The following is a 25,439-nucleotide window of genomic DNA, read 5'->3' on the forward strand; positions in this document are numbered from 1 at the left end:
AATGACTAGATTAGTATACCCCCATCCTATGGTGATGGGTATAAAAAAAGATAAAGTTGGATCTAATTAGATCCAAGTGGATATGCCATATCTAATTATATATTATTATATCTGATGCAATATATAACTATATATGGTAGCAAATATAATTGGATATGGGACCAGATATAATTATATCTGCTATATATTATAATATCCAAAGAGATTTGATATATACAATTATATCTGGCGTTAGATATTATTATATATTGGGCTATGTATATGTATGTCATGCGCTACCAATAACTGAATTTTGTTTTTTTTTTATGTAGAAATGCTTATATTTTATTTTAATTTATATAGCAAATTAGGTATTTATATTAATTCAAATCAATTCTCTAAATTCTATAACAAAAAATTATTTAATTTAAGCTACAATATAGTGTCCGCAGATCTAAAATAGCAATTGTTTTTCTTTATAAATTAGATTTTGAATTGGATTCAAAGCCCCAAGTAGATAACTAAAGTTTATTGATTTGTTTTATGTTAAAACTCATAGAAGTAACTACAGTCAAAATAAACCCTTAATTAGGGCATTAAAAGAATTTAATCTCACAAATATTCGCTTTTTCAAATAATAGGAGCAATGATACATAAAGTTGAAATTTAAATAATAAAACTTAAATTATTTCTGTGCCAAGAGAAATAACCTTCTTTTTGATGACTTCTGCCAGATTGTAACATATCGCCCCACCATGTTTGGCTGTCTTTCCTGTAAATTGTGATTTATTTATTGTTTTGGGCAGGTCGGCGGACGACTGTTTAGAATCTATTCCATCATACAGGGTGGCTGATGAAAGCCGCTACCAAAAAAAAATGTAATAACTTTTTTTCTATTTAATAATAATAATTTAATAATTAATTTAATTAATTAATTAATTAATTTAATTAATAATAATTTAATAATTAATTTAATAATTTAATTTAACATGAATAAAAGAAAAATGTATTCCATACACCGAAAAAAAAATGTAGCAATATTCATCATTGTAGCAATATTCATCAGCCACCCTGTATAATACAATTTAACATTCATCGGTACGCAGTATATTCCTCAATTTTTCAATTAGCCAATCGATACGTTCTTTAGCAAGCTAAACTGAATGTAACTTTGTCAGCAATGGTACCATTATTGGACTACATTCTAATAAGTAACTTTCCAACGATGGTTTGCAAAGAGCGGGACCAGTTAATAACCATTTTTTTTTAATGTAAAGGGAAATGTAAACTTAAAATGTGTTTCCTGAAAAATCAACTAATTTGTGTTCTACCACTATTCACATATATAATGATGGCGATGGGTTGTTGTTGTAGCAATGTGTTATAAACTGAGGCCAATTCGGTACGTAAAGCCGGCTGCCAAGGGATATGTAATACCCGATGGGTAATACTCGAAAGTCATTGAACCATAGATAATGGTCTATATGGCAGCATTATCCAAGTATGGTCCGACCTGGACTACATTCGACAAAGGAGTGTAGAGCTATATTACAACTCACTGTTTCAAAATTCATCGAAATCGGATGTAAAATGCTTCATTTATGGACTAAATTCTCTATTTCACGATGTCGGTCTATATGGCAGCTATATCCAAATATGGTCCAGACTGGACCACATTCGACAATGGTGTGTAGAGCTATACTAAAACTCACTGTTTCAAATTTCACCGAGATCGGATGAAAAATGCTCCTTTTATGTATTCAATATTCAATTTCAGGAGATCGGTCTATATCGCAACTATATCCAAATATTGTCCTATCAGGACCACATTCGACAAGGTAGTGTAGAGGTCTGCTTTAACTCACAGTTTCAAATTTCACCGAAATCGGATGAAAAATGCTCCTTTTATGTATTCAATACTCAAGTGCAGGAGATCGGTCTATATGGCGGCTGTATCCAAATATCTTCCGACCAGGACTACATTGGACAAAGGAGTGTAGAGGTCTTCAAAAACTCTCTGTTTTGAATTTCATCGAAATCGGATGAAAAATGTTCCTTTTATTGGTTAAATACTTTAATTCGGGAGATCGGGTCCACATTAAGCAAAAAGGTGTAGGGGTCCACCAAAGCTTTATCCAAATGTGCTCCGATCTGAACCACATTGAACAAAAAGGTGTAGTGGTCTACCAAAACTCATTGTTCCAAATTTTATCGAAATCTGATGAAAAATGCTCCTCTTATGGACTCAATACCCTACACATGAATGCTATGTTTGGTGTGTGCAATCCAAACACAAAAAGTAAACTCAAATTCTTAACCACTTTCCTAGGGTAGGCAAAAAACAAGTAAAAGCGTGATAAGTTCGACCGGGCTGAATCTTATATACCCTCCACCGTGAAACGCATTTGTAGAGTTCTTTTCGCAGTATCTCTTTTTAGGCAAACAAAGGATAAAAGAAAAGAATTGCTATGCCATTGGAGCTATATCAAGTTAATTAATTGAATGTAAGAGACCATAGAAGAAGTCATTGTGTAAAATTTTAGCCAAATCGAATAGGAATTTGCGCCCTTAAGGGGCTCAAGAAGTAAAATAAGGAGATTGGTTTATATTGAAGGTGTATCAAGCTGTAACCGATACAGACCATATTTGACACGTATGTTGAAGGTCATGGGAGAAGGCGTTGTACAAAATTTCAGCCAAATCGGAAAATAAGTGCGCCTTCTAAAGGATGAAGAAGTCAAAATCACAGATCGGTTTATATGGCATGGAGCCGCTAAGCACGCTCTTACTTGTTTTTTGTCTCGTCACGGCACTTTGTGCCTGTATGTAATAGAAGCCTTACATGTATTTGACTCATTCGCACTTCTTTTCGCATTACATATGTATAAAAAGGAAACACAATATAATCTTGGTCAAAACACAATGTATACTAATAAAAACAGTTTAATTCGTACAATTAAAAATACTTATGTTCAAAGTATGCCTTGTTTGCCTTGCAGTGATACAAAAGAAAATCAATTTTCAATGCCAAAATTTTTAAAGCTATTGAAACCTTGTTTGAAAAGTTTTTTAAAAGTTAATACCATATTTAATCAGCTAAGCTCGGTCCAGAGCGAACCGGATAATAGAGGTTCAACTGTATATATAATACCAGATTCAATTGGATCTGTCCATATCAACATTTTTTCACTCGAGATCGAAAACTTGTAACTATAATGTATTATCGCAATAATATAGAAAGTGAATTCAGAACCTGGATTTAGCATAAAAGGTAGGAGTTTTGGTCGTATCGGTTTTTGTGTAACCCAGTGGTCGCCTTCAAAAGACTACTTCGCTGAAGCTTTTTCATTCATTTTGACAACATGCTAACGTCATCATACAGCTTGTACAGTTCGTGGTTCATACGACGCCGATACTCTCCATCATTGCAAACTGGTCCATACATTTAACGAAGAATCTTTCTCTCAAACACTCCAAGCACTGTGTCGTCAGCTTTCACTAATACCCACGCCTCGGAACCATAACAATAACACGGGTAGTATCAGTGTCTTGTATAGTGTAATCTTCGTCTGTCGAGAGGTGGTCTTGTTTCTAAACTGTTACTTAATCAAAAGGAGCATATGTTTGCCAATAAAATTCTTAGCATTATTTCAAAACAGGTGTCATTCATTACGGTTATGGCGTTGCCGATGTAGACTGCTACTGGCTACTTCAAAGTTGTGTTTCCTAACTTTCTCCATATCTTTATAAGCTCGGGTAAGACGTTGTGAGAGTTGATTCCATCCATTTTGTCTTCTCCATTTAATGTCAGACTCACTTTCACTGATTCTTTTTAGATTTTTTCAAAGGCTGCAGTTAATTGTTCCGGTTACTGACCCATGATATGGATGTCGTGGGTATAGGTGAGTAGAAAGAGTTTTCTTGTGAGTAGTGTGCCATATCTATTCACATCTGCATCTCGTATAATCGTCTGCAGGAGGATATTAAAAGGATCACATGATAAGCTCTCTCCCTGTGCAGAAAAAAAAAAAATAAAAATCGGTTACAATCACTTAATTAATTGATCCATTTTTTTAACTGAAAATGCTTCATTCACGATAATAATAGAGGGTGATTTCTTAAGAGCGATAGGAAAGAGATCATAAAAACGCATGAAATCTTTAATCGAATCGATAGTACGGTCCATATAATTTAATGTTTGAAGATTTTTTCATGAAACTGTTGACTGTGATTGCGCCTCAAATGGTCCATCCGATTAGTCAAATTTTGGCAAACTCTTTCCAAAATGATGGCCAGTATCACACGAATAAATGCTTCAATGTTATCTTCCAATGCGTCAATTGAAGCGGGCTTGTCTGAATAGACATGAACTTTAACACAGCCCCACAAAAAATAGTTTAAATGTGTTAAATCGCACGAACTAGGCGGCCAATTGACCAGTTCTGAGCGTGAAATAATATGATCACTGAACTCGCCTCTCAACAAGTGGCACCGTCTTGTTGAAACTACATGTCATGCAAGTCAAGCTCTAGCAGTTTGGGCAAAAAAGTTCGATATCATATCACGAAAGCGCTTACCATTCACAGTTACGATTCGCTTCATCTTTGAAGAAATACGTTCCAATGATGCCACCAGCCCATAAACCGCAGCAAAATGTGATTTTTTTCCGGATGCATTGGTAGCTCTTGCAATGCTTCTGGTTGATCTTAGCTCGATGAACTTTATTAACAGAGCATGCATTTTGATAATAAAATTCAATAATTTGCAAGACGGTTCATGGTTAAATTGTAGAGCAAAGTGGAGATGTTCGCCTGTGAAACAGAACACGAAACGTGCGTGAGCTGTTTAAACCAGTGTTGTCAAAAAAATAATAGCTAAAAAACCACCCTTTATCAATCACCTTTTTGAAAAAGTAATTGAATATTTTTCAATTAAAAAAATTGCTTGTCAATCATAAAGAAGTAACAAGGCGTTAAGTTCGGCCGGGCCGATTTATGTCCAATGACATATATTGGCACTACAAAAACAAAACTGAAGACAAGGGTTTTCGCTCATAAATCGGATCAAAAGGCAAAGGATAAGCCTTTAGAACAGAAAACGACACTCACAGTCCAATGTGTAACTCGAGGACATGTATCAAATTTCAAGGACGTCAAGATATTAGTAATGCTAAACATTAACGGATACAGACCACTGTGCACCACTATATAGAAACTTAATACAAAAATATAAGCAATAGACTAATATAAGCAATAGCCAATAAGCTTCAGTCATTCTTGTGTGGTGTAAGAAATAAGTTCACTTGTTTTAAAATTTAATTTCTGTTTTCAAATGTTAAATTTTATTTAAATTCATATTTTGTTTCTGTGCTTTTGTTAAATTCAGTTTTATGTTACTATAATCTTTTTAGTTATCCATTCCCTAATAAAGATTACCGGCGGTAATCGAAATATTGGAAAAATTTAAAATAAAACAATTAATAAAGAAACACCGACATCTGTTTTTTAATAATTGTACATGACCTCAAGCCGAACTATCCACGAAATTATAATCAAAAAAGGTCAACAAAACACAATACAATATTGAAGAAGAATGTCGAAGGGTCTAAATAACTCACTGTCCCAAATTTTGGCGACATCGGACAATAAACTCACTTTTTGTAGCCCCAAAACCTAAAACCGAGAGATCGGTCTATATGGCAGCTTTATCCAAATCTGGACCGATCTAATCCAAATTGACGAAGAATGTCGAAGGGCCTAAGACAACTCACTGTCCCAAATTTCAGCAAAATCGGGTAATAATTCTGGCTTTTATGGGCCTAAGACCCTAAATCGGAGGATTGGTCTATATGGCAGCTATACCCAAATCTGGACCGATCTGAGCCAAATTGACGAAGGATGTGGAAGGGCCTAACGTAACTTATTGTCTCAAATTTCAGCAAAATCGGATAATAAATGTGGCTTTTATTGGGCTAAGACCCTAATCGGCGGATCGGTCTATATGGGGGCTATATCAAAATATAGTCCGATATGGCCCATCTTCGAACTTAACCTGCTTATGGACAAAAAAAGAATCTGTGCAAAGCTTCAGCTCAATATCTTTACATTTGAAGACCGTAGCGTGATTTCAACAGACAAATGAACGGACATGTCTAGATCGTCTTAGATTTTTACGCTGATCAAGAATATATATACTGTATAGGGCCGGAAATGGATATTTCGATGTGTTGCAAACGGAATGACAAAATGAATATACCCCCATCTTTCGGTGGTGGGTATAAAAATAAACCGATCTGAATCATATACGACACGGATGTCGAAAAGCCTAACATAAGTCACTGAGTCAAATTTCAGTGAAATCGGATTATAAATGCGCCTTTTATGTGGCCAAGACTTTAAATCGAGAGATCGGTCTATATGGCAGCTATATCCAAATCTGAACAGATCTAGACCAAATTGAAGAAGGATGTGGAAGAGCCTAACGCATCTCACTGTCCCAAATTTTGGCGACATCTGACAATAAATGCGCCTTTTATTGTCCCAAAACCTTAAATATTGTGATCGGTCTATATGGCAGTTATATTAAAATCTGAACCGATCTGGGCCAAATTGAAGAAGGATGTCGAAAGTCCTATCACAACTCACTTTCCCAAATTTCGGGGACATCGGACAATAAATGCGCCTTTTATGGGCCCAAAACCTTATATCGAGAGATCGGTCTATATGGCAGCTGTACCCAAATCTGGACCGATCTGTGCCATATTGCAGAAGTATGTCGAGGGGCTTAATTTAACTCACTGTCCCAAATTTCGATGACATCGGACATTAAATGCGCCTTTTATGGGCCCAAAGCCTTATATCGAGAGATCGGTCTATATGACAGCTATAGCCAAATCTGGACCGATCTGGGGCAAATTGAAGATGGATGTCGAGGGGCCTAACACAACTCACTGTCCCACAAAAATCAGAAAATCGGAAATCGGAAAAATCGGACAATAAATGCGCCTTTTATTGGCGCAAGACTTTAAATCGAGAGATCGGTCTATATGGCAGCTATATTCAAATCTGGACCAAACTGAGGAGGGATATCGAGGGCCTAACGCAACTCACTTTCCCAAATTTCTGCAAGATCTGATAATAAATGTGGCCTTTATTGGCCTAAGACCTTAAATCGGCGGATCGGTCTATATGGGGGCTATATGAAGATATAGTCCGATATAGCCCATCTTCGAACTTAACCTGCTTGTGGACAAAAAAAATCTGTGCAAAATTTCTGCTCAATATCTCTATTTTTAAAGACTATAGCGTGATTTAAACAGACAGACGGACGGTCATAGATTTTTTCGCTGATCAAGGATATTGTAGTTTATTGGGTCGAAAATGGATGTTTCGACGTGTTGCAAACAGAATAACAAAATGAATATACGCCCATCCTTCGGTGGTGGGTATGAAAAGGATTGAAAACGGAAATATCCGATTAGTAAAGATTAAGTTTTTACGTAATTTTTAATTAATTTTTTAATTTCATTAAATGAATGGAAACTTATTTTTGAATTCCTGTTCGGAGAATCGGCTGTCATGGGTTTGCTCTAAATTTACCGAAATGTGGGACGGATAGACCTTTGAAATGTGCTTAAGTAAAATCCATTGAAAGTTTCAGTTGGGCCGAATCTTATATTCCCTCCACCATGGATTGCATTTTTCGAGTTCTTTTCCCGGTATCTCTTTTTAGCCAAACAAAGAATAAAAGATACAAATTGCTATGCTATTGAAGCTATTTCATGTTATGGTTCGGTTCAGACCATAATTGAAATGAATGTTGGAGACCATAGTAGAAATCATTGTGTAAAATTTCAGCCAAATCGAATAAAAATTGCGTCCATTAGGGGCTCAAGCAAATAGGAGCAAAATAGGGAGATAATAGCGCCCTCTAGAGGCTGAAGAAGTCAAGATCCCAGATTGGTTTATATGGCAGCTATATCAGGTTATGGACCGATTTGAACCATACTTAGTACAGCTGTTGGAAGTCATAACGAAACACGTCATGCTAAATTTCAGCCAAATCAGATAGGAATTGCGCCCTCTAGAGGCTCAAGAAGTAAAATTGGGGGATCGGTTTATATGGGAGCTGTATCAGGTTACAGACCGATTCAGACCATATTTAACACGTATGTTGAAGGTTATGGGTAAAACCGTTGTTCAAAACTTCAGCCAAATTGGACAATAATTACGGCCTCTAGAGGCTCAAGAAGTTACGATACAAGATCGGTTTATATGGCAGCTATATCAGCTTATGGACCGATATGAACCATACTAAGCTCAGTTATTGGAAGTCATAACGAAACAAGTCATGCAAAATTTCAGCCAAATCGGATAAGAATTGCGCCTTCTAGAGGCTCATGAAGTCAAGACCCCAGATCGGTTTATATGGCATCTATATGAAAACATGGACCGACCTACACAAATGAGAAGTATTTCTGCAAAATTTCAAGCGGCTAAAATAAATCCCTCGAAAGTTAGCGTGCATTCGACAGACTGATTGACGGACGTACAGACATGGCTAGATCGACTTAAAATATAATGTCGATCAAGAATATATGGACTTTATGAGGTCTTAGACTAATATTTCGACTAGTTACAAACAGAATGACGAAATTAGTATACCCGCATTTTATAGTGGAGGGTATACAAATTTCCCTATCAGCTGCATGATCGATGTTCTTTACCGGTTTATGGATTAAGGTTGTTAGCAACTTCGATTTTAATTACATATATCTGATTTTTTAAAATCAATCAAAAGCTTTGTTTGTATTATTTATCTCAAATGTAAAAAAGTGCAAGTTTGAAGATTTTTGTTTTTATATTTTCCATACGCCATCCTATCCTCTTTTTTCGTTTTATCTCCTATTCTCTCTCCATAATTCAATAGATGATTTCTTTGGCACATTAATCTCAATGAAGTGCTTAAAGTTGCACTTGAACGGATAATATTGTTCTGTAAACTTTTTTCGGGTTCAGCAAAGAATTTGTGCTCGCAAAACAAACATTCCAGCATCAAATGGTTCACACGAGTTTACTAATGCTGGGGCAAATGTCAGCAAAGGACTATTTAAAATTGCTAGAAGTATTGAATTTTTATGAACATTATTTCCCTTAAACTTTAACGTTCGGAAATAAAATCAACCGTAAACTAGCTTTGTTATTTTTTCAGCATTTTTTAAGGTGTCTAGATTCTCTCGTCTTTTGAGCCCTTCTGTATTCAGCTTCAAAACTAAAAGCAATTAAATTTTGGTTTTCATGTGGGAGGTCAAAGACGGAAAAATTAAAAGAAAATTGCAATTTGGCAACGGACTCTTTTTCATTGTTGCTTTTATAAAAATGAAAATATTCTAAATCCATCCAATACTGGAGCATATAACACATCACTACGATAAGGATGGCAGTTTGGGAAATCGTAATCAGTATGATTCATACTAACACCCACTCTTTACGATAATTTCCACTTGATTAATGATGTTTGAAATGTGTCCGACCTTCCTACCGCCTTTTTTGTGCTTAACTCGCAGTCGGCATGAACAAAGAAACTACCAATTTCAAAAACAGGCCAGCAGCACCAACACTATAGCAACAATAACAACTGCCGCAGCACTCCCTTTTAGAGCTTTTGTTCTTGTTGTTGAGCTTTAACATTAGTTATCGTCCTTTTCTTTTATTTATATTTTTTTATCCTTCTTCTGTTAAAAGCAAAGAAAAAAAAAACAACGAAAACCCATGTGAAAACTAATGATGTTGCATTGAAGCATAACTTCAGGCGTTTAACTGGAAATAAACTGAAACAGCATAAATGTCAGAAATCAATCAAATTTACAAGTTGACCACGCCAATGGATATAATGGTCATAAGAAGGACCAGCACTAAGGACAACCAAAGAGACGTAAAAAATAGCAAGAAAAAAAATTAAAATGGTGCTTAAACAAGGACATAATTAAGCAGACAAATTTGTTTGAGTGGCCAAACATGGTAACAAAATTATAAAAAAGAAAGAATTTATATCTTTCAATCGTGTGTTACTAATGGTTTATTTTAATTGACAACACTTGATAAATAAACTTAATCTAAGTTCAGATTAGTTAAATATTTGATTCAACTTGTTTTATAATGGTAAACGCTAATTCATTTGTTTTTGGAAAAAAAATGTGTCAAATACAAAATCGAGAATGTACAAGTTTGACATATTTTGAGCAAAGATGATAATACGAGTTGTGTCAAATATTTGATTAATCTGAACTTACCTTTAGTCAATATAAAATTTTTTCTATATAACATTTGGTTGAAAAAACAAAACAGGTTAGGTTGAATTGCCAGTCTGCCATCAGACTCACTTAGACTTTTTCTTCCATTGTGGTACCATAGGAACAAGATAAGGAAGGTTCCTTCTTACCGATGGCTTTAAAAAGGTCCAACAACTTGCGAATGTTCAAATGCAATGCAAATGCAAATTTCTCACATATCAATGAGTCCAGTTCTATTCAAGTTGAACCCAGGCGACTTTTTTATTTCTACTCACGTTCATGTCTCATGAGAAAATCACGATTCATGAGGCACTCACTTCTCACGAACAGAGCTGCGGAGTCGAGGTTTTGAGGGCGGAGTTGGAGTTCGGTTCGAAGTTGAGCTTGCCCCTACTCCGAACCGCTTTCCGACTCCGGCTTAATATCCTGACTCCGGAGCCCTGCACACGAGACACTTACGGAAACTCACTAGTCACCGTTAAACAAATATTTTTCCATGAAGCGAATAAGAGTTTTTTTCATGCGTCTTAAATCATACATGTATCGGCCCTGCATTATCAGTTACTTTCATTTTATGCATCTGTAATCAGATTAGTACGTTAGAGCACCATATGATCTGAGAGCATGCAAAATATTTTGATTTTCGTTATTTTTTTAAGTATAGTCGTGATTTTCTCTTGTGTCATGAGTGTCCTTTAATGGAATCACGGCCACGCAAGATCACGTGATTGGATTTGGATTTCACTCACGATTCACAAGATTCAAGCGTGAAACGGTTCACGTGCACACCTGTAGTCAATATGTTTTCCGACAGTGACCTTTCATGACGGACACAATGAATGAGACGTCACCACCCTCATCTGTCATTCGTTTCCTTTCGAGTCTGATTCTGAAGACTTAACTTACATATCGCTAGAGGCATACCCACAAATTCCGGTTCGCCTGGAATGTGTAATGTAGTTCCTAGACTTGCAGGCTCGTCTGCTCTACGATTCCCTGTTATATCTCTTTGGCACAGCGCATAGAACAGGTGCATTTTGGACTTTTCAGCTATCTCGTTGAGAGATATGCGACAGTACAGGGATTTTTTTTAATTCAGAAATATGTTATCCAGGCATTTAATGACATGGATGTCTTCGCTTGATTAACACTACACAGTGGTCGGGCAACCTTCACGAAACTACTAGTCCTAGTTCTTCAGAGTACACCCCAAAGCCAACCTGTTCGTCTAGTCTGGAATCATCCGTATAGAAGATTATTATATCAGGAATAGTGATACATCATTTTTATCAAAAAGTGGCTCAGATAATGTGTAATCAACTCTACCTGGAACATCGGGCATTGTATCAAATATAAAACAGTGTCCGTAGCCGCCGCATGGCTTAAGATAAATCACCCTTAGTCTCACCCCAGTAGTCACTTTGATTGAGAAACAATCCGGCAGAGTATTGAACAATGGGTGAAATTTTGAAGCACCGTCCACCAGACCACAACACGATAGAGCATCATAGGTTTGACAACTGCAGTGGTTAAAACAACCATGGCCATGGCTCTCTTGCAGGTGTATGGGGCAAAAGTTGCCTTCTTGACCTTTCAAGATATTTTATTGAAAGCTCAATTTCCTTTCAATAAAACACTCAGGCATTTTGCCCTTTCAGTAAATGGCCCCATTCTGTCCTCCCAAGAGGCAGTTGTCATTGTGGGTTACTTGTATCTCCTACTGAAAAGAACAACTTACGTCTTAGACGGATTTACGTCTAGACAACTTTAAGTAGCCTACTTCGCTGTTCTACGAAGGACTTCGTAAAGAATATCTCTAAGAGTGTCGGGAAACTTTTCCTTACCCGCAACAGCCACGTCAACTGCAAACGTGACCACTTTTATGTCTTTTTTCCTTAAAAGACAATAATTTATTGTTAATGGCTATATTCCTAAGTAGAAGACACTGTACCCTTCTTTCAGGTGTCCCTCCGCTAACCCATCATCTACGGATCCCTTAATGCATCTTTTAGATAGTAAGTTATTAATAAATTTTCTTACGAAGCTTAGAAACTCAAACTCCCTCGAGAGATTCCCATGAAATGTGTATCAGCGAGTAGTTCTAGTTCTAGACATTATCCATGAGGCGACCTGTCATAACGCCCAACGGACATATGACCAAAATTAAATTTTGGCGATATGACGCCTTATGACTGCGGTAAGGTCGGTGATTGATTTTGGGCCTTATGACCATTGGGCGTTATGACAGGTCGCCTTTGGATAACCACCACCTCGAATGTACATATTTGTTTACTTGCTTTTAGCCGTGTCCACTCGGTTGTGCCTTCTTTTACAATATATGAAACACAATTCTTCTCAAATTTTGAATAACAGTATTTTCTTTCAGTTGCCTTTTTTATTACCACCACTATAGGATGGGGGTATATTTAACTATTGTAGACATTCCGTATATAACACCTCGAAATATTCGTCTAATAACCCACAACGTATATATAATCTTGATCGTCTCGACGTTCTGAGTCGATCTAGCCATTTCCGTCCGTCCGTCTGTCAAAATCACGATAGCGGTCGAATGCGTAAAGCTAGCCGTTTGAAATTTGCACAGGTCGTAGGGGATTGCAAATGGGGTTTATCGGACCGGATTTGGATATAGCTCTCATATAAACTAACCTCCCGATTTAACTTCTTGAGCCCTGAAAAACGTAATTTTTGTCCCATTTGGTTCAAATTTAGCATGCAGTGTTCTGATATGACTTCCAAAGACTGTGTCAACTACGGTTCAATTCGGTCTATAACCTGATTTAGCTCCCTCATAAATCGATCTCCCGATTTGATGTCTTGAGCCCTTAGAAGCGGTAATTTTGTCCAAATTGGTTGAAATTTTGCAGGTAGTGTTCTGTTACGACCTTCAACAACTGTGACAAGTACGGTTCAAATCAGTCTATAACCTTATATAGCTTCCATAAAAACCGATCTCCCGATTTACAAGCCTCAATTTTTATCCTATTTGGCTGAAATATTGCACGTAGTGTTCTGTTATGACTTCGAACAACTGTGCTACGTACGGTCCACATCGGTCTATATTCTGATATAGCTTCCATATAAACCGATCTCCCGATTTGATTTCTTAAGCCCCTGGAAGCCGAAATTTTTGTCCGATTTCGCTGAAATTTAGCATGTAGGGTTCTGTTATCACTTTCTACAAATGTGGTAAGTACGTTCCAAATAGGTTTATAGCCTGGTATAGCTCTTGCATAAATCGATCCCCCGATGTGACTCCTGGAGTACTTACAAGCCGCAATTTTGTCCGATTTGGCTGAAATTAAGCATGTAGTGTTTGTTATGACTTTAAACAACTGTGCCAAATATGGTCGAAATCGGTATACAACCTGATATAGCTCCCAAATATACCGATGTCCCGATTTGACTTCTTGAGTCCTTAAAAGCCGCAATTTTGTCCGATTTGCCGGAAATTTTGCATGCGGTGTTCTGTATCGACTTCCAAATCCAAAAATTGTGAGAAAACACGGTTCACATCAGTCTATAACCTGAAATAGCTTTCATGTAAACCGGTCTCTCGATCATCCTCGTTCGGTTCCTAGAAGCTGTAATTTTTGTTGGTTTGACAGCATAAAAAAGTAGAATAAAATTATGCTCTTCATGGTGGTGGGTTCTCAAGATTCGGCCCGGCCGAACTTTTTACTTGTTTGAATCTTATATGTCCTAGTTGGTCAAAATGTTCGATCGGAGGGTTTTAGGGTGGTTTGAGGCGCTTTAATTATGTCGTCCATTCCCAAAAACCCTGATAAGGCTGGTCCACTTACCCTCTTAAATATGGCAGGTAATTAGTTCGATTTGTATGTCCGATTCGTATCAATTCATTGCCCCATATTGCCATGGTCAGTAAATAAGTTCTGTTTGGTATGTGTTTTGGGGGTCAGGCGAACCCTCTGAAACTTGACGCCAAAAGTGGGTACCAATTTCGTGCTCTACTCAAAAATACCTTTAATTTGAACATCATATTGCGATGGTCGGTAAATTTTTTCGATTTGGGGGAACTTTGAGGGTGGAGCGTCCCGAAATTGGACACCAGATTCTGTTTTTTTTTTTTCAAATACCTTCCATTTGAGGCCCATACTGATAGGTCTGTATTTCCATTTAGTGGCTTTTGGAGATGGAGCGGACCCACCAAAAATTTAGATACCAAATTTTTGAAACACATCGAAATATGATATTCATCTGTGAGTATATACATATTCCTGATTGTTATGACATTTTAAGTCGATCTAGCCATGTCCGTCCGTCTGTCTGTCTGTAAAGCTGGGAGCTTGATATTGTGCACACATACTTCCTATCAGTGTAGGTCGGTTGGGATTGCAAATGGGCCATATCGGTCCATGTTTTGATATACATGCCATATAAACCGATCTCGGATCTTGACTCCTTAGCCTCTAGACAGCGGAGTTCTGACCTGATTTGGCTGAAATTTTGTATGAGAGGTTTGTTATGACTTCCAACAACTATACCAAGTATAGACAAAATCAGTTCGTAAATTGTTATAGCTGTCATATAAACCGATTTCGGATCATGATTTTTTGAGCCTCTAGAGAGCGCAGTTATTATCCGATTTGGCAAAAATGTTAGATGAAGTCTTTTGTGTGGACTTCTAACAAATATGCTAAGTATGATCCAAATCGGCTCATAACACGAAATAGCTCCCATATAAAATTTTCTTCAGTTATATTTCTTGACCCCATAGAGGGCGCAATCCTTAACCGATTTGGCTGAAATTTTGTACAATGACTTCTCCTATGACCATTAACATGCGTGCCTAATAAGGTCTGAATCGGTCATAAGGGCGATTTTTTAGCTGTTATCTTTTTGGCAACACAGGTTTAAACAGCTCACGCACGTTTCGTGTTTTGTTTCACTGTTAAACATCTTCAGTTTGGTCTATAATTTAACCATGAATCGTCGTACAAACAAACAACGCTTGCAAATTATTGAGTTTTATTATCCAAATGCGTGTTCTATTAGGAAAATTCATCGCGCGCTTCTTCCATTGAGCGACAGAGATTATTTTTGGTTTAATGGGTACGTAAATAAGCAGAGTTGTCTATTTTGGAGTGAAGATCAGACAGAGGCACCGCAAGAGCTATCAATGCATCCAGAAAAAGTCACAGTTTGGTGCGGTTTATATGCTGATGGCATCATTGGACCGTACTTCTTCAAAGATGATGCGAATCGTAACGTAACTGTGAATGGTGAGCGCTGTCGTGAGATGATATCCAACTTTTTTTTAGCCAAAATGCAAGAGATTGACTTGCATGACATGTGGCTTTTGTATTTATATCTATGGCAAAGATCAGTATTTAAACTACCTAAAACACTGTCTTTGGTGGGAAAGTTAAATAAGTAAAAGCGTGCTAAGTTTGGCCGGGCTGAATGTCTGGAACCCACCATCATGAATTCTGCTAAAAATTTATACAAACTAAATTTTGTTGAAGGGCATAATTTTATTCTACATACCAAACACTGTCAAACCAGCAATAATTAAAGCTTCTAGGAACCGAATAAGGATAATCGAGAGACTGGTTTACATGGGAGCAATATAAGGTTATAGACTGAATAGTTATAGACTGAAACTGAAATTTATACAAACTAAATTTTGTTGAAGGGCATAATTTTATTCTACATACCAAACTCTTTCAAACCAGCAAAAATTAAAGCTTCTAGGAACCGAATAAGGATAATCGAGAGACCGGTTTACATGGGAGCAATATCAGGTTATAGACTGAAACTGAAATTGCGGCTTGTAAGGAATTAAGAAGTTAAATCGGTTTATATGGGAGCTATATCAGGTTATAGACCGATTTGAACCGTACTTAGCACAGATGTTGCAAGTCATAAAAAACACTAAGTGCAAAATTTTAGCTAAATTGGACAAAAATTGCGGGTTTTAAGGGCTCAATAAGTCAAATCGGGAGCTATATTAGGTTATAGACCGATTTGGATCTTACTCGACACAGTTGTTGTAAGTCAAAACAGAACACTATGTGCAAATTTTCAGCCAAATCGGATGAAATTTGTGGTTTCCAGGGCTAAAGACATCAAGTTGGGAGATCTGTTTATATGGGAGCTATATCCAAATCTGAACCGATATGGCCCATTTGCAATCCCCAACGACCTACATCAATATTAAGTGTGAGTGCAAAATTTCACGCGTTCGACCGCTATCGTGATTTCGATAGACGGACGGACATGGCTAAATCGACTCAGGATGTCGAGACGAATATTTCGAGGTGTTACAAACAGAATGACTAGATTAGTATAACCCTATCCTATGGTGGTGGGTATACAAATTAGGTGGTCGGCTCCCCCCGGCTCATATTTTTAGGCGCTATGCAATTTCATGCAATTCCTTGTCTTCTTATTTTGCTCACACACACATACAATCAACCGTTTCAATTTATAACAAATTATAGTTTTCATTTTCTTTTTAAATTTCATTCAATCAAATTCCAATTGACACGACAATTTCTCTGTAGCCGAATGTGATTATTATTGTTATTATTGACTTACAACAATTGCATGTTGTTGACAACATTTTTCTATTGGCATACTTGTAGATGTGAACGTTCGCTTACTCTATCTATCCAACAACACAAAGCAACTTTAGCTAAGGGCGTGTGTGGCAGCATATGTTGTACAAACTGCAACAAATAAATAATAAAAGTTTCCACTGCCACCCGTACAAAACAACAGAAAAAAACAATAACTTGGATATTTGCAAATTTCTATATCGATTACATTGATAATGGGTTAGATGGTGAATGAATGTATATTCTGCGAATAGCACCCACCGCTAAAATGTGTGGGGAGGAATTTGGGTTTTCATGGCGTCATTAAATGGCATACTGGAAGTGGTTAAAACCGAAAAAAAAAATCATTTCAACAAGAATTCTAGGCGTATCTCTGGGAATTCTAGGGGCGTTTAACAACAATTATGGGCATTTGTAGCTGAGTTCAATACCTTTTGGATAACTGACAGATACAAAAGCTCCAACTTAGTATAAGGCCAAAATGGTTGCGTGTTTTTGGTAAAGCGAGGTTTTTTGCTGTTACTACAAAAGTAGCGTAGCAATTTAGCAATGTTGCCCACTACACTTCAACTTAGTTGCTGCTTTTGTTAGCCAAAGTTTCACCATTGTTTGTTGCTATTGCTGTAATTTGAATATCCTTTGCCTTAGCAGTTTGGAAGTTGCGTGGTTGTGTTAGTTGTTTGCTTATGGAACCTTAACATGCAATTGTATGCATTTGCCAATGTGGCCATATTGTTTACCTCGGCAAATATAATTCAATGCAACGCTGCCTTTTTTATGTCACTGCTGACTTGGTTGGGTCTGCTGTCCTAGGCTAGGTTAGTATTGTTGCTGTTAGTCCTTCTTTCAGCAATTTGTTAAACAAAAGCATTGTTTTGCTGTTTGTTGGCCAAAGTTTAGTGAAAAATTGTTTAGTTTTTCGTTGTTGTTTACAAAAACGATATTGATAATTGGAGGCGTTGTTTTCCCAACGTTTTGTTCTCGGTTCCTTGCTTGTGTTTTTATTTTTAAACTTTTTTGCTTTTTTGTAAGTGTGTGTGCATGTTTTCCGTTTTGCTTTTGAAATTGACCTCCCACGCCTACAAAGCTCACACATAGTGCTGCTGCTACTGCTGCCGCGACTTCGACAAAAAACAAGACAATTAATTGCAGACTAGATGTGATGCTTTTATGGTACACAAAATAATCACCAGTTCGGACGGCCAAAAAACAAAAAATGAAAAAAATAAAATAACACAGAAGGTTATATGCTTGGGAATCGTTTGATATAAATCCACTAGATTAAGACCTGACCTTTATTTAAACAATGGATTGATGCGAAAATGACTTGAAGTAGGACAAAAGGTCAAAAATTTGTTTCACATGATCAAAAGAAAAGCAATATATCAATTTTGTTTTGCCAAGTGCCAAGTCAAGCATATAACAGGTAAAAGCGTGCTAAGTTCGGCCGGGCCGAATCTTGGGATCCCACCACCATGGATTCTGCTAAACAATGGGAGCTATATCTGGCTATAGACCGATTTAGACCGTACATGGCACAGTTATTGAGAGTCATCACAGAACACTATATGGAAGCTATATCAGGTTATAGACCGGTTTGGACGGTACTTGGCACAGTTGTTTGAAGTAATAAAAGAACACTACGTGCAAAAAATTTCAGCCAAATCGAAAAAAAATGCGGCTTACAGGGGCTCAAGAAGTCAAAATGGGAGATCAGTTTATATGGGAGCTATAACTACATCTGAACCGATATGGCCATTTTCAATTCCCATCGACCTACATCATTATTTAGTATCTGTGCAAAAATTTTAATTGGCTAACTTTATGTGTTCGGCCGCTATCGTGATTTCGACAGACGGACGGACGGACTTGGCTAAATCCAATCAGAATGTCGAGACGATCCAGAATATATATATATATTTTATCAGTACCCAAATCAATATTTCGAGGTGTTACAAAAAGAATGGCTAGATTAGTATAACACCAATTTATGGTGGGTATAAAAAAAGTGAACAATGAGTCTTCTACGAGTACAATGAGCTTAGATAGATTTATTTGTGGATTTCTTTGAACCATGTTCTTCCCATATTCGATTTTAGCCTCTTAGAAGTCAAACCGAGGATCGGTTTGGTCTGGACCTTCCCAGATATTATTTTTCACGATAGCATGTGAACTCCACGAACAAAACTTTATGCAAATAGAATAATGGTGAATTTTAGAGGCTCAAAATAGAAAAACGGAAAATAAAACAACTTAATCAACATTTTAAATGATATAAAATGGAAGTATTTGGCCAAATGCTTACCAGATAGTTTTACACCATCGAATGTCAAACACAATCTCTATAGTGTACAAAATAATGCTTAAGTTAGAAGGCACCTGACTAGTGACTTCTGTTGCTAGCCCTTTCACTAGGAGACCTTAGGTCCGCTGTGTTCGCTCTAAAAGAAGATAGAAGAGATGAAAACGAAAAAGGAGAAAAAAGACCAGACAGCAAAAAAAGGACAGAAAAACGAAATTAACGCACAAGATAAGAAGAAAGAAGTAGCAAGTAACAAGTAAAAACGTGCTAAGTTCGGCCGGGCCGAATCTTATATACCCTCCACCATGGATCGCATTTGTCGAGTTCTTTTCCCGGCATCTCTTCTTAGGCAAAAAGGATATAAGAAAAGATTTGCTCGGATAAGAATTACGCCCTCTACAGGATCAAAAAGTCAAGATCCAAGATCGGTTTATATGACAGCTATACAAGATTATGAACCATACTTGGCACAATTGTTGGATATCATAACAAAACACGTCGTGCAAAATTGCATTCCAATCGGATAAGAATTGCACACTCTAGAGGCTCAAAAAGTCAAGACCCCAGATCGGTTTATATGGCAGCTATACCAGGTCATGGACCGATTTGAAACATTCTTGGCACAATTGTTGGATATCATAACAAAACACGTCGTGCAAAATTTCTTTCCAATCGGATTAGATATGCGCCTTCTAGAGGCTTAAGAAGTCAAGACCCAAGATCGGTTTATATGGCAGCTACATCAAAACATGGACCGATATGGCCTATTTACAATACCAACCGACCTACACTAATAAGAAGTATTTATGCAAAATTTCAAGCGGCTAACTTTACTCCTTCGGAAGTTAGCGTGCTTTCGACAGACAGACGGAACGACGGGCGGACCGACAGACGGACAGACATGGCTAGATCGACATAAAATGTCGCGACGATCAAGAATATATATACTTTATTTCGACTAATATTTCGAGTAGTTACAAACAGAATGACGAAATTAGTATACCCCCATCCTATGATAAAGGGGATAACAAGTAAAAAGGCGTTAAGTTCGGCCGGCCCGAACTTTGGATACCCACCACCTTCGGTATATAAGTAAACAACCTTTCGCTATAATCCGGTGAAAAATTATAATTTATGCCCCCATGGCAGCTTTATCGAAATATGGTCCGATTTGGACCAAATTCAACACGGATATTGAGAGGTCTAATAAGTACAAGTCAATGTTCAATTTTGTAAAACAAAATATTGGTACCATATCCAAATATAGACCGATCTGAACCATATACGACACGGATGTCGAAAAGCCTGACAATTAATGGCAATTAATGCGCTTTTTATGGGTCCAAAACCTTAAATCGAGAGATCGGTCTATATGGCAGCTATATCCAAATCTTGACCGATCTGGGCCAAATTGCAGAAAGTTTTTAAAGAGTCTAACGCAACTCACTGTCCCGAATTTCGGCTAAATACTACATATTTTTTCCCCCCAAATTAATATTTTTCTTTATGTAAGCATAAAGTGAAATCCGGTTATAATTAAAGCTTTTATGGACGTCAGACCCGTAATCGGCATATCGGTCTATATGAGATTTCTCTAAATATATATAGTCCGATCTAAGCCATATTTGAGCCGGATATTGGGAGGCCTGAAATTACTCACTGTTTTAAATTTCAGCGAAATCTGATAAAAAATAAAGCTTTTTTTTGGGCTTAAGAATTTTTACCGGGATATCAGTCTATATGGCAGCTATATCTAAAATTAGGACGATGTGAAGAATATTGAAGTCAGGTGTCGGAAGGTCTAAAAATAATCACTGTTTCAAATTTCAGCAAAATCGGATAATAAATAAAGCATTTATGGGCTTCAGACCCTTTATCGGGAGATCGGTTTATATGGAAGCTATATCCAAATATAATCCTATCTAGATCATTTTTAAATCAAATGTCGGGAAGCTTAGAATAACTCATGGTTAAAAATTTTAGCAAAATCGCGTAATAAATAAATTTTTTATGAGCTTCAGACCCTATATCGGCATACCGGTCTATATGGCAGCTATATGGCAATAAAATCCGGTCGGAACCATATTTGGGTCAGATGTCGGGAGGCCTACAAGTACTCATTGTTTCAAATGTCAGCGAAATCGGCTAAAAAAAGCTTTTATGGGATTCAGACCCTTTATCGGCAGATCGGTCTATGTAGCATCTATATCCAAATATGGTCCGATTTGCCCAGTTCAAGAACTTAATCAGCGTGCATCAGAAATATATATTTGTGCCAAATTTCAGCGGAATATCTCATTTTTTGAAGACTGTAGAGTGGTTACAACAGACGGATAGACAGACACACAGGCATCGTTAAATCTTCTTAGAATTTTACGACGATCCGAAATATATTTACTTTGTAGAGTCGGAAATTGATACATCGATGTGTTGCCATCGGAATGACTAATGATAAATAATAATGATAATTATAATGATGAATGAATGACTAATACCCTCTATCCTATGGTGGTGGGTATAAAAATTAAAAATAAATACTTTCCATTTGTAAAGATTTCATATAGTTCGGTTCAAATCGGCCTATAACCTGATGAAGCTCCCATATAAACCGATCTTCCGATTTGACTTCTTGAGCCCCCGGAAGCCTCAATTTTTGTCCGAAATTATGCATGCAGTGTTCTATTATGATATTCAACAACTGTTCCAAGTACTGTCCAAATCGGTCTATAATCTGATTCAGCTCGTATATAAACAGCTATTTGACTTCTTGAGCTCTAACAAGCCGCAATTTTTGTCCGATTCGGCTGAAATTTTGCATTCTGTGTTCTGTTACGACTTTCAATAACTGTGTCAAATACGGTCCAAAGGTGTTTATAACTTGATATTGCTCCCATGTAAATCGGTCTCTCGATCAACCTTGTTCGGTTCCTTGAAGCTTTAATGTTTGCTGGTTTTACAAAAGTTTTGTGTGTAGAATAGAATTATGCCCTTCATTTAAATTTATTTTGTATACATTTTTAGCAGAATCCATGGTGGTGGGTTCCCAAGATTCGGCCCGGCCGAACTTAGCACGCTTTTACTTGTTTATTTTTAGGGCATGGAATGAAATATAGTAGAATTGCCATTACTACAACAGCCCTTTTAAAACAACAATATATGTAATAACATTTAAGCTTTTACCCTTCAACATCCTAAGGGCATTACAAATCACTGTAATGTAAACAAAAAAAAAAAAAAAAAAAAAAAAACAGTTTTGGCATAACTATTAAGCTGTGAGGCAATTATTCCAAATGCATTTCATACTTGCAGCCATTGCAATTAAGCCTTTTATTATTGATTTAAATGAAATGCATTTAATTGCTATACATTGATTTATAACTGCAACTTTCAAAATAAATAACAACCAACAAATAAGTAAACAAGCAAACAATGGAATGAGTGGAGTGCTGGTACAGCAGTGAAATTGAGTAAACACTAGGATTTCCGTTTACTGTCATCACTTTGGCCGTATTGTTAAATGCATTATGCAAATCAAAAATGCAGACACGCACACTTAACGACTGAGCTCACACCATGCTGAGTACCAGAGGTAATTTGAAATTGGCTATCGCCCTAATTAACATAAATCGATGTGATATTTGATAGAAAAAACAGAGACGTTCTAAATAAACATACAAATTATTATTTTCATGACGTCAGACGTGGCAACAGCCACCACATGGAATTAATGAAATTTATGTTGGCCCATAAATTCCAAAGTGTATATATTTAAACAAAAAAGAAAAAACATGAGAGATCAAAATTATCTTTCAAACACAGCGATAGAAAGAGATATGCATAAATATTGATACATTTTTTGCTTGAGTCATAAATATTTAATTAATTATTGAAATGCATTGGAAAAAGAGCTTAAAGGCAAACAATCAAAACACCACAATTACTTTGTCTTGTTCGCAGAATGTATTTATTCGATACTACTATGAAAATAAGGCCCAAAAAGAACAATGAATTAATGAAAGGCAAATAAATTCTATAGCAAAATTACATTAAACACATACACCTACATACACACAAGGATACAACGTCACAGCACCCTATTAACATTCATTGGTAACAACAAAAAGAGTCAGCTGCCGTTGAGTGCTTGTATTGACTGTGGCCAGCAAACATCAGTTCGATGGCATCGACCCATAGCAGCAAGCGCACAAGATTGTCATTTAATTGTCATCAAATATTCATTGAATAATTTAAATATCTGTAAGAGTATTATGTACGAAATAGCAATACACAGACACGCAGACACACGGTCTGTCACTCAGCCTGTAGGCTACCAGTCGCAATGAGTAGGCCCACTCAACACAATTTGAATGCTTTTAAAATGACGAAGTCTATGTCTAGGGCAATAATTTAGTCCATTTGGCCAGTTCATTTGGTAATTGTATTATGGTGCATTTGAAACGTTTAATATTGTAGACGATTAATACTTTACCTCGGATGGTAAAGGGAATGTATACTGTACAAATTTAACAAACACGGGCCTAAAATTATGCTTTATGTTATTGTCTTTCGTATGATGTTAAGAGAAACACATAAAGGTGTAGAATTTTTTATGTTATATATATTAGCCACATTTCGATATAATCCGGTGAAAATGAATCATTTTTGAATCCGTAGCAGCTATATAGAATTGTGGTTCGATCTTTTCTAAACCCAGCACGAACGTCGAGAATCTAAAGCAACACTTTGTTCCAAAATTACGCAAAATCGAATAAAAAGTAAGCCATTTATGGCTGAAAGACCATACATTGAGAGATCGGCGTATATGACAGCTATATCCAAACATGGTCCGTTCAGAACCATTCTCTGTAATGACGACGAAAGGCCTATCACAGCTCTGTGTTGAATTTCAGCGAAATCGGGTAATAAAATGCGGATTCGACGAGCCTCAGACCTGACATCGGGAGATACGTCTATATGGGGGCTAAGTTATTTTCCGATCTGAACCATATTCTGCAATGACGACAAAAGGCATGCCACAGCTCTCAGTGCCGAATATCTGCGAAATCGGGTAATAAATGCGGATTCTACGGACCCTAGATCTTTTATCGGGAGATTGATATAAATGGGGACTATACCAAAATATTGTCCGATGTTTACCATATTTGATAATGAGAATACTTAAACAACTTACTGCGTCGCATTTCGGTGCAATTGAATAAAAATACGACTTTTATGGCCGCAAGATATTAATCGATGTGTACTATACTTGGCATGAATGATGAGTGACCGAATTTCAACTAAATCGGGCAATAAATGCGGCGTTTATGGGCCTAAACCATTTATCTGGAGATCAGTATATATGGAGGCTATTTCAAGGTATAGTCCATATAGCCCATCTTCGAACTTACACTGTATATGGGAAACAAGTAAAAGGCGTTAAGTTCGCTCGGGCCGAACTTTGGATCCGACCACCTCGGTTATATATGTAAATCACATCATTTCGTCATATCGGATGAAAAATCCATAATTTGTGTCCCGATAGCAGCTTTATCGAAATATGGTCCGATTTGGACCAATCATGAGAGGTCTAATAAGTACAAGTCATTGTTCAATTCTGTAGAACAAAATATTGGTCTTTTTGGTAAAAACGATTTGGACCAAATTTGACATGGATATTGAGAGGTCTAATAACTACAAGTCATTGTTCAATTCTGTACAACAAAATATTGGGGCCTCCTTTTCATAGTAGATCCGAACGGCGTGCCACAGTGCGACACCTCTTTGGAAAGAAGTTTTACATGGCATAGTACCTCACAAATGTTGGCAGCATTAGTAGGGGAAAACCACCGCTGAAAATTTTTTTTGATGGTCTCGCCAGGATTCGAACCCAGGCGTCAGCATCATAGGCGGACATGCTAACCTCTGCCTAGGGTGGCCTCCTCGTTTTGGTAGCCATATCCGAATATAGACCAATTTGAATGATATAAGACATGCAAGTGGAAAAGCCACTGTCCCAAATTTCAGCGTAATCAGATTATGAATGTGCTTTTTATGGGGCCAAGAGTTTAAATCGAGAGATCGGTCTATATGACAGCTATATCCAAATTGAAGAAGGCTGTCGTAGGGCCTAACACAACTCACTGTTCCAAATTTCGGCGAAATCGAACAATAAATGCGCTTTTTATGGGTCCAAAACCTTATATAGAGAGATCGGTCTATATGACAGCTATATATCCAAATCTGCACCGATCTGAGTCGAATTGCA

At 37.0% G+C, this 25,439-nt stretch overlaps 1 protein-coding gene and 1 pseudogene across 1 annotated transcript in view; one reads left to right on the forward strand and one right to left on the reverse strand.

Moving 5' to 3' along the window:
- The window catches only part of LOC106090474 (hemicentin-1), a 1,337,150-nt gene that overhangs the window by 42,620 nt on the left and 1,269,091 nt on the right, over positions 1–25,439 (forward strand). The window lies entirely within an intron of this gene.
- Positions 17,444–25,439, reverse strand: part of LOC106091662 (uncharacterized) — a 35,076-nt pseudogene continuing 27,080 nt past the window's right edge.

Source organism: Stomoxys calcitrans, chromosome 1 (genome assembly GCF_963082655.1).
Source record: "Stomoxys calcitrans chromosome 1, idStoCalc2.1, whole genome shotgun sequence".
NCBI classification, from domain to species: domain Eukaryota; kingdom Metazoa; phylum Arthropoda; class Insecta; order Diptera; family Muscidae; genus Stomoxys; species Stomoxys calcitrans.